Source organism: Rhyacophila brunnea, unplaced genomic scaffold (genome assembly GCF_057557595.1).
Source record: "Rhyacophila brunnea isolate RB1 unplaced genomic scaffold, BYU_Rbru_1.0 scaffold_13, whole genome shotgun sequence".
In the NCBI taxonomy this organism is placed as follows: Eukaryota; Metazoa; Arthropoda; class Insecta; order Trichoptera; family Rhyacophilidae; genus Rhyacophila; species Rhyacophila brunnea.
Genome location: NW_028232785.1, coordinates 30,743,812 through 30,755,799, shown reverse-complemented (window position 1 = coordinate 30,755,799; position 11,988 = coordinate 30,743,812).

Genomic DNA, 11,988 nt, shown 5'->3' with positions numbered 1-11,988 from the left:
TATCAGAAACAGCAATCTCCTATTACATTCATATTATTATTTATATTACAATATTATTTACTCCGTTAAACTTGTGTATTTCCAAGATTGAACGTATACATTATTAACAATAAATGTCTTAAATAGTATAAATTATAGATTTATTTTTGACCGATTTGATCAATGTTATTTGTAAATATAAAATTTTTATATAAACAATGGAAAAAAATGCCAATCCCGGGACCAGTCCCGGGATCCCGGGATTGTCAAATTGTAATCCCGAAATCCCGGGATCAGAATTTTGGCTCGGGATTGGATTCCCTAGTAATCATTAAAACCACGCCATCAAAAAACAAATTGACGGGCTCACACCTCGACTACCGCTCTCCGATTGGCGAAGAGTGCGAAATTTTGTCCCACCTATTGTTTAAAATTATTTGCCGTTTTACTTATGTGCCTTAAATGCCTGGTCGGATTTTATTGCTTAGGGTCGAAAATGTTGTTTTGAAACGATCGACACATTAACAGTTTTTCTCGGTATACCTGAGAAGTAGCTCGTTATAAAAGTGAATAAATGTATGGAGAAAATCATGAACTAAAAAATATGTCAACGAATGTTTCCTCATTACATCCGAGATCTCGCTATTTCCGTGATTGTAATAACCAAGTTCGACTGTATTTGCAGTTTAATGGGCTGGGTAACCTAAAGTGACATTACAGTAAATTGTTATGGGCGGCACTTTGCATAGGGATGTTACTGAATCTCTTGGAGAATAGTAAGTTATAGGTACCTCTCGGTATTCACTCTCAGCGAGCAAGACTCCGCCGTTTCTGTCCTCGATTCCATGCAAAGGCGTGTCCATCTCGTGCACCAATTTGAAGACTGACGAGTTCTTCAGATGGTCCAGGGTCTTAGGAGGTTTTTCGTACTTCATGAAGTTGACCCTAAGAAGTAACAACACATTTAAAATTGTCTTCAAAGGAATCTAAAACGTTTTGAAAATGACGCCGTAAATTTAAAGAAAACACACGTGTAATAATTGTTCTTTTACCTACTGTAACATTACTGTACATTGCGTTGCAATACTATTATAAATATTATATAATATAATAGTATTATAAAAAACGTGTGTCTTCAGTCTTCACCTATATTCGATATATTTTGTTTGTCAATTATTTTATTAATAACCTAAACATCAACAGATGAAAAATAAAATATTTGTGCACTTCGACTTTACATCACAGTACGGTAAAGGTTAATGTCAGCTTTCCTCTTTAGTTGTTATTAATAATAACACATTGTGATGGGCCAAGTGTTGATTTGTCTACACAATAATGTTATAAGACAAGTGTGTTGCTTCATCGATATTCGATAGTATATTTTGTTTGTTAATAATTTTATTAATAGCTTAAACATCAAACACTTATAATATAAAATAATTGTGTGACGTGGCTTTACATCACAGTAAGGTAACGGTTAAATGTCAGTTTTCCTCTTTCACATTGTGACTGTGCAAATGTCGCCCAAAATTAAAATGGAAGTATGCATTTAATTATAGATAATAATATTAAATCAACCTAATAATCTTTGTAAGAGCCTCGCGTTCGTTACGTCACGGTATACCTACAACATGTCCAGAAGCGTGATGGGTGATGGATTAATGTGTAATAAAGTGATAGGTATTTAGTTACGTAAATTGAAAAACATTCAAACATCGCCATTTTGTTAATTATATTACCAACGTTCGACTGGGTTTGCTTTTACTCAAAAAAATATAAATATAAGATCTAATTACAACGGCAGACTTCCAGGCCGATCGTCTACCCCGATCGTAAATGTCATTTTGGATCGGTCCCTAGAGTTGTGGGCAAAATCTTCTTCTTCTTCGGCCATATCCGCCTCTTAATTGGTGCATATTATGGAAACCACGAGGCCCCTCCAAGAATCCTTGTCGCTTGCCAATCTTCTTGCATCATTCCAGGTCAAACCAGCATCACGTAAATCCGCCGTATACACTCTATAGATAGTATTTGGCGGCCTTCCAGGACGCCGGAATCCAGTTGTTTTGAACAACAGGCAAGCCAGGTCCAACCTCGAATCTTCACTCAGATGTTACTCAGACTTCAGCGTGATAAGAGGCTGCTTGGTGCGTTCTCTTATCACCGCACATCTAGTATCCGTCGCAAAAATCTGTTTTTGAAACTCAGTATACAGTTGCTCTGAGCCTTCGTAAGGTGCAATGATTCGCTACCGTAAAGCAGCACCGTCAGAATGCAAGCGTCAAATAGGCGGCATTTAGTTTTTACCGAGTATAATCGTGAGTCCCAGACACTCCGCATTGTATGCACATGTAAGTATTATTTATGAGTAAAATTATATATCAATAAATAAATAAATTTTGTGAATGTTGAGTCGGTAAATAATTCAAAAAATATATTAAAATTTGATTTTTAATTAATTCATCATGGGCACTTCTGAATTGATTATAACCGCTGTATGGCAAAATGAGTATTGGTCCAATACAATAATTAAATTATAATTATCATGTGCTATATGAGACACAGATGAATCGCGTACGTTTTCATCAACCTAAGCCACTGTAATATTAATAGACTCAGGTAACGGCTTATTTTGTTTTGTTACGCCAAAGAAGTATAACTTCTAACGCGCGTACATAAGTACGCACACCGATTTTTTTAAATATTAAGAACAATTTCTTGAGCATAACTCGATCGACGATCGGTGATACTTGGATCGGCAATTAGCGAGAACATACGGTTATTGACAATAAATTCAACTATTTTCGATTGAGTCAAAAAAAATAGAAATTAGGTAGGTATTCGATATCGGAGTCCGACAAGGTGATACAATCTCACCTAAGCTATTTACAGCTACCCTTGAAGACTTATTCAGGCAACTTGACTGGAATGACATAGGAATCCCCATAATTGGAGAATTCTTGAGTCATCTTATTGTAATTAATAATTACATCCAGTTGTAATAGTATTTTTTTTGGCCGCCTGAATAATGTCTTCAAAAGTGACCTTCCACTGTGCCTAAAGCGCAAAGTGTTCAACCAGTGTGTGTTTCCCGTGATCACATATGCGTGTCAAACATGGATTCTAAGTAAAAGAGAGATCCAGAAACTTAGAGTAGAACACCGTGGTATGGAGATGCGCATGCTGGGCATAACGCGAAAGGACAAAAAGAGGAATGAGTGGATAAGGAAGCAGACCAGGGTCTGCAATGTAATAGAGTTTATTAAAAGCCTTAAATGCAGATGTGCTGGACACATAGCTCGAAGAAGAGACAATCGTTGGACGAATCTAGTCATCCAGTTGTATCCAAGAAGTACAAAACGTCCGCAAGGTGGATCTAGAGGCCGCTGGATCGATGAAATGATAAAGTTTTGCGGAAGTACGTGGCAACGCAACGTACAGGACCGAGAGAAGTGGAAGTAGCTTGAAGAGGCCTTCATCCAGCAGTGGATAGATTCAGGCTGATGATGGTGATGATTTGAATTATAGGTAAGTACATACTTATCTAATTTAAAACTTTTACCAAATATTTTTCCCAGTCAATCGTGAGTTTATCTGAAACCGTGGAATCGCAATATTGTCTATTGAAGCAGAGATGGCAGTATTAGAATAACTGGACGACAGATTTACTGACATTGCAGCAAAAACAACCAGGGCTTTTTTTATTTTAATGGTCGATAATTAATACACTATTAATTAATAGTGTGTGTATTTATGAATAAAAGAAAGGATGATAAAAAATACTGTATAAAAAATGGCGCGGCATTTTGGCCCTGCCCAGAGGCGGCATTTTATCTTGGGACGCCACTGATCGTGATTGACGATCGGTGTGATAATCTGCCAATGTAATTTGGCCTAAATAAATTAATATTTTTAAGCAAAATAGTATTAGTTTGGTTAGACAATATTACTGTTAGTTTGTTATATTTTTTATAATAAAAACATTCAATACTTACATCATACTTTCGTTTCCCATAACGAGATGACAGTTGGATTCTCTGAAAAAATATTTGCGTATAAGAATCTACTTAAATTTGATAATTATTAATAATATTTTAAAAACCCCAAGAAATATTGTACCTATTCCTATACTTACTGTATTTTATTACAACGTTTTTATTAACTCGTATTCTTGTTTGTCCGGTGGTTGTATGTCCAGTACGAATCTTGCTATCGTTTTTTAAGTAGCTTCCCGACTAGCTAGACATTTGAAACTTTTAGAATAAATCAGAACACGATGCCAATGCATTCTTTTAATACTTTTAGCCATGTTTAAGCAGAATTGAATTAATTTTCAGTGAATTCTGTTTTTTATGGAAAGTTATTTCAGAAAAATCCGTAAAAAGTAAAAGACTATTATTGGTTGCTAAGTGGGTGGTCATAGCAACTAAATTATTAATATATACGTGCGTTACTATGGGAATCAATATGACATATCAAAATGACATTTCAGTATTATTTCTATCAAATACATTTTTTTTGATCGTTTAAGCTAGTTAAGTCAAGTTTATATGATTCAACAGATAATTTAAAAACGTTGTACTTACATAAAAAGTTTTTTTTATCTTGTAATTATTTAAATGTCAACATAATAAATGTAGGTATGTAGGTTTTTGCTATTTTAAAATTATTTTAATAGCCATATTTATTGATACGCACCTACTTCTGTTTTTTTTAATGTTTAAGAAATACCGGTATTCAATAAGAAATACCGAAAAACCGGTATTGATATTTTCATTCGGTATTGCAATCCCTATTTGCGCCTACTTCGACTAGAGCAGTGAATGATACCTACACCAATTTGAAAGGTAAAAAATATGCGATAAATTTAATGTTCTAACCCGAACCTCTTCCCATATATTCTCATGTCAGCTGTTGATTATACTGACCCCAAAAAAATGTAAAACAAAATCAACCCGTTACTTACCGGTAAACTCTTGCGAAATTCCTTTTGCTCCAAGGCCATATTTGGTTCCAATGTTCCACCTTATATAGTAGTAAAAGTTACAACAATTTTTGGGCACATTCATGGGTAGACAGATATCACCAAAAACAAGCAGAAAAAAACATATTTTGAAAGAAAACGTCATGACAAAATAATGAAAAACATTAACAAATATTTCTTGGTATTTTTCCGACCGTGTCCGATCCTAATAAGATCATAATGGGCCTCCACAGAGTAAAGGTTTGTATTAACAAATTTTGTTTTTACGAGAAATGGATGTCAGCGACTTGCTCAACCTATTAGGTCTATACCCTGATTCAAACACAAATTGAAAAACAATATGTGTATTTGCCACACCAAGGATTCGTACATGGGACCCCTACGCTATAGGACGGCTTAAGCTGCGCGGCCATCGTGGGCTACATAATTGGTATTGATTTTAATAATTATTTTGAAGCAGTTTCACCTAAAGAATATGCATTATCTACTCATTGTCAAATCATTCTAATAATACGATTGTTGATTGAAAGAAATTCATGGACCCTGCCTGGCAGTGGCGAGGAGTGGAGGTAGGCTGTTAAGATTCGACATAAATAGTGCACACCAAACTGCGTCAGTCATATTTATCTGTTTTCATTGAACTAAGAATACAATTTTCAGATGGTGCTGGTTAGTTTTAAATTCAATTGAACCCTGCCTAAACCAAACCATAATAGTTTAGGTATATTATGGGCTATCAGACAAAAATAGTCTACACTGTTTCAGTCATACTTATTTGTTTTCGTTGGATTAAGAATACATATTAAACATATTGTTGGTTCATTTTTTTAATTCATTAAACCCTGCCTAATCCAAGCCATAGTAGATAATAGTAAAAAAAATATTCGTTATCATTAAAACATTATCTAAAATTATGCGATTAAATCATACATAATTTTAGATACATATTTTATAGATAGAATAATAGTTTTTATCGATTGTGGTTTGGTTTAGGCAGGTTTAATTAATTTCTAAAAACTAACCAACACCATTCATAATAATATGTATTCGCAATTCGACGAAACAAATAAGTATGACAGAAAAAGTGTGCACTCTTTTTGTCGTATCACCCATAATATCATACCTCAACTATTATGGTTTGGTTTAAGCAGGGTTTAATTGAATATTAAAAAATTACCAGCGCTGTCTGTATTATATATAATTTGTATTAGTTTAATGAAAACAAATAGGTATGACTGACAAAGTTTAATGTCCACTATTTATGTCAAATCTTAACAGCCTACCTCCATCCCTCGCCATTGTAAACTACCCTCGATAGCCGCCGATAGAAGCCTTGTGTACCTATAGAATATATGCGCTTGAGTCATATTTTCAGCAACAACCGTCATTATATTAACACAATCACTGCTAACCTTTTAATTTTAGGTATATCTAATGGCCAACGACTACAAACGCGCCAGTCGTGGTGTTAGCACTAAATGAGTAATATAGTTATACCCGAATACCACAGAAATGCGTAGAAACAATACAATTTGTCAATATGTTTTCATTATTTTACAGACGTACCTATAACACTTACTAGTTAAAAACAACATAATCATTTTAACAAATTCATAACAAGAGTAAATAATAATTGTAATATTATTAATACAAAATAAATATATATTTTATACACAGAAATGTTAATATATTATACAGACAGAGATTGGTAGTTTCAAAATAATAATTATTAGAAACAGTACATTAAATTTGTTATTTAAATATTTCGATGCACACCTAAAAACAAATATTATTAGAAATTCATTAATCACAATAAAATAATTAATAATAAAATGTGTTGTAGAAAGGTATGTATGTTTTAACAGATGTTATGTCATTATCTATTTGCGCAATCCTAACCCTTAAGGAGAGACGTGCGCCGCGTAGGTCAAAATAGAGCTTTTATGGTATTTGCAAAGTGTGATCCTGGACATTCCTTAAACGTTGTAGATAATCTATTTATATAATTTTGAAGCCTTATTATCCTTTATATTTATTTTCAACATTTAATGACTGCATAAAGTATTTTTATTATGTACATAAAATAGTATTCTTTTAAACCTCTTGATCTAATGTTTTAGAATATAATCATATTTCAGTACATCCATGTGCAGTGGTGTTCAGATTTTTTACGTTTATTAATTTTTAAACGCATTTATAAAACCATAAGTAAAAATTATGTCGACATCATTATAGTGAAATATTTATGATAAATAAATAAATGTGAAAATATATTGATAATCTCTGTGATCCCGAATTTGACAAGAATTTGGCATTTTATTATTCAAAAAATGGGCAAGATTAACTCATTTGAAGATTATTTTAAAGATACTGATTATAAGTAATGTCTTTGATGACCATTCAAATGTAATAAACATCCTACGAATAATGTTTGCTTTATAATAATTATTGACCAAAGAATAAGGTAGTATTTTTTTGAAATACGCCATTTCTATTGACATTCCCCAGTAGCTAAGCTACAATATACGGCCGTAGCCATAAATTGACAAACGATAAATGAAGTAGGGAGTAAGATCATGTTAACACGCGTGTATGAACATGTACCTAACCGAAAAGAAAAACTTTTTTTTAAACGGTGTATACGGCATACTTTTACAGCATTTTTAGTTTGCGCGTACAGTTTTCCCGTTCATACACACGGGCTTCCCGATACAAACCGGTTTGCGCCGGTAAGCTTGTGGTAAAGCATGAGCGTCTTGCCGGCGCTTAAGAGGAAAATATCACATTATTATTATATCCAGAGAACAGATTAAAAATATAGAAATATGAAAGCAAGGCGCCATGTACCAAGACTTTGAAATCGGATTCGTTTTATTATTTTATGACGGTCAGGCCATAAAATGCAAGAAACAGAATATTATGTACCAATATTGAATTTATTTTTTCATTATTAAACACCTACAACAGGCCGTGAAGCTCAATTATAATGGCAAAAATTCCAGGAGTGAGGTATTCATATTCTTATCAGATTGTGTAAATATAGTGTGACCTCAGCGGGAATCGAACTCGGAGCTTTCTGGTAAAAGCCCAGCGCCTTACGCACTGGACTACGATGGCCGTACATTAATGCATATTATTTATTTATTTGAAAAAGACACGTTGAGTACATAACAAATTATTAATTCAGGACGTTCACAACATGACATTTAGAATAAAAATTACAAGTTATCAGTTCGAAAAATCAGAAAAAACAAAGTGGAGGAAAAAAAGAAAGTACAAATTAAACAATAAAATAGAATTTAAAGAACAGAATATATAATGGATCGCCAAAAATATCTACATCTCTAGGGAGTGCATTGACCAACCGCACAGCCCTCGCTATTGGCCTTGTGAGCCTGACATGAGTAAACAAGCTTTCACCCAAAATAGGTCATGGCTGCGACCACGCATGTAGTTGACGGGTGCGTAAAAATTTAAATTTTCTAGAATATCGGGATTGAAAATGATACCACGTGAGAGCAAGGAAAAATGCTTTAAGAGCAGAAGTGTACCTACGAGCTTCAAGAGAATGAAAGGCGAGCATGCCTTGAAGAAAGTTAGTCGGAAAAGACTCGTTTGAGAAGGTGTCAAAAGGAAAATAATTATAAACTTTAAAATAGAGATGATTTATGACACAGACTATTGAAAATGTATAATCCTTAAAACGTATTTAAGTTTATTTTATATTTCTCCATACTCGAGGTTTAAGCCTTGTTACAGCCTTACCCAGAAGGCAACACATTTACCATTATTTTTTATGCTACCTGCTTGGATCTAAAATATATTATAACATTATATAACATATTTCTATGATTAAATGGCAATGGGCTGGACATGTTGCTCGGCAAGTGGATAACCGCTGGACAAAATGAAGACGTCATACCCAAAGGGCACTAAACTCCCGTTGAATAGATGAACTCAAAGTTCCGTGGATGTACGTGGGAGTGAAGAACTAGGGATTGAGAAGAGTGGAGGGAGCTATGGGAAGCCTTCATTGTGTAGTGGATCGATAACATTTTACACTTTGTGGGGTTATTTAAAAAAATATGTAGATACTATTCAGGCGCTTTAAATAGGTACCTAATTCTGGATACTCTAAATTAATTACCTTAATAATTATCGATTTGGCAACTTTTGGAAGCAACCCACGATATTTTCTGCTGTTTTTTTCTCGTATGCAGGTGATGTTTGTAAGTGTTTTATTTAAACATTTATTTTACCATCGATTTCCGATACAATAACTCACTGTGATACGGCCATCTGCATTTAATTACCATGTTCGATTCTAATTAGATCATACAGGCCTCCACAGAGTGGAGATTTATATGAACAGATTATGTTTTTACGAGAAATGGATGTCAGCCACTTGCTCAACCTATTAGGTCCATACTCTGACTCATATACAAATTGAAAAACTATATGTGCACTTGTCAGACCCAAGATTTGAACCTGGGACCTACGACACCAGCTACGTCCCGTGGGGGTAAGCAGATTGAGCGTTGCTTGGGGGCGGCAGTTACCCAAAAGGCGGCGAATCGAAGAGAATCATTAGGTATATATATAAATAGCTACCTACCTAATCTTAGTAATAACGGAAATTTCTTTCCATTTAAAATATCAGCTCATTGGTTGGAAACAAAATGTATTTATTACTTAATATAAAAGTTTTAACTGGACTTTTTTTGTCGTGTTCGCGATGTCTAGTTTACTTCCGCTATCCTTGGACATCACGTTCTTAGTGAACAGCAATGACACGTGCATACCTAATTTAAAATTAATCCAAATATTATGTTTGCCAGTCACGAGCGAGTTTTGGAAGGTGTATTTTGAACTGTACCTATCTGAAACCTTTCGCAATATTGTTTATTGAAGCAAAGATGGCATTTAAATTAGATTTAGTGTTATAATATATTGTTAGTGAAGTATCCATACAACACATTTCTTAGATTTCTTTTATTTTGTTAACTGTCAATTCATGGTGGAACTGCATTGTATTGTTGTTTTTATTTAATAAAACGCAATTTTTTTGTAATACTTATTCCAATTTTAATCAATATATTAGGACCGGTTTCGTCCGCCTCACTGGGTTGAAAATGTCCCACTGAGGCGGACGAAAGCGGTCCTAATATATTGATTAAAAGTGGAATAAGTACTAAAAAAAAATTGCGTTTTATTAAATAAAAACAACAATACATTTCTTAGATATTGGAGTCACGAAAGGATGATAAAAAGTACTGCATAAATAAAATGTGGCGGCGTTTTGTCTAGGGACGTCACTGCACGACGCAATAGGCCGACAAAATTACACTCTTGGCTATATTTTCCTATATCTTTGTCAGTCTAATTAATATGACATTACAACGTAAACTTTGAAAAACTTCGTATCAATAAAATTGCCATAAACAAAAACTTCATAAAAACTTTTAAAGTGTACCTAGTCAAATTTCTTTAGTAGCGAACTTTTCAATCGATCTATTTGTAGTAAAAGAATAATCCGTTATTCACTGTCGGCCACTTGACATTATGGGTTCTAATAATACATCGATTGTTAAAGATGCAGCATTGAACCCGGAACACTGTGCTTGCCAGTTAATTAAATGTCAAAAAAGATTAATTATTCTGCATACATTGTAAAAGACAATCTGAAAAACAGACAGCATAAAAATATTATATTACTTAACACTAATTTCGAATACTTCAAAAAGATACTATTACAAAAATATAATATTGAATACGTGTATTTATTAAGGCGCTAAGTACCAAAATAATAAAAACTGACATTTTTATAGAAAAATGTTCTACATACCAACGCCAATAACTTCAACTATAGTCTAAGTGCCTCAAGCAAGTCAAAAAAATACAGCAACAGTCGACGTTGTAAGTCCGTTGGCGTGTTTTTTTTTATAATGGTGTAAGTAGCACTGCACTGGTCAACGGCATTCAATATAAAATAGCTGAAGATGGTGTATTGACACTTGCGAGTTCTTAATACCTAAAATTATAGAAGCTGCCGTGATTGCTTCACACTGTAAAACTACATTTTTCAAAAGGTCTGCTTCATGACATTGTACTGCAATGACTCGGTATTTTGTAACTACAGGCAATACTACTTTTTGGTACTTAGAGCCTTATTTAATACACGTATTCATATGTTAATAACATTTGTACCGAACGGGAATTGAACCTGCATCCATCCGATTCTTTTAACAACTAAGCAATCGGTACAATACTGATCACACTAAAATTTAATAACAACTATTGTGTCCCAGGTGTCGTTTCAAACTCCGGTAATATTAGATATCATATATGAAAAACCACTTTGAAACGGTATTAATGTCATTTGAAAGTAAAAACCAACACCTAAATGAGTCGCCTGCACTGCCATGTGACACCATTCTCTCGACCATGTCTGATCCTAATAAGATCATATATTGGGCCTCCACAGAGAGGAGATTTGTATTAACAGATTTTGTTTTTACGAGAAATGGATGTCAGCCACTTGCTCAATATATTAGGTCATACACACATTGAAAAACAATATATGTACTTGCTAGACCCAGGATTCAAGCCAGGGATCCACGACGTTATAGACCGACGCTTAAGCCGCGCGGCCATCGTGGAGATCATTAATATAACATTTTTACCGAGCGGGAATCGAACCTGCATCCGTAGGATTCTTTTAACAATTAAGCAATCTGTACAATAGTAATTACGCTGAAATTTAATAACAACTATGTGTCCGAGGTGTCATTTCAAAATAAATTAATATATGTAATCATCTTAATTGATTTTAATCATTGTAGGTATTAACAATAGATACATATCTTAATTTCTAGATAGCGTCAGGATCAGAATTCTGTGTGTGCTATTCATTTAAGAAAACATAGTTTAATTGAAAACTATAAAATTATAATTTGAAAAGATCCGAAGAGATGACTTGGGATGTATCAGGAGCAGTTACCTAAGACTGAGGTCACGGTGCACTC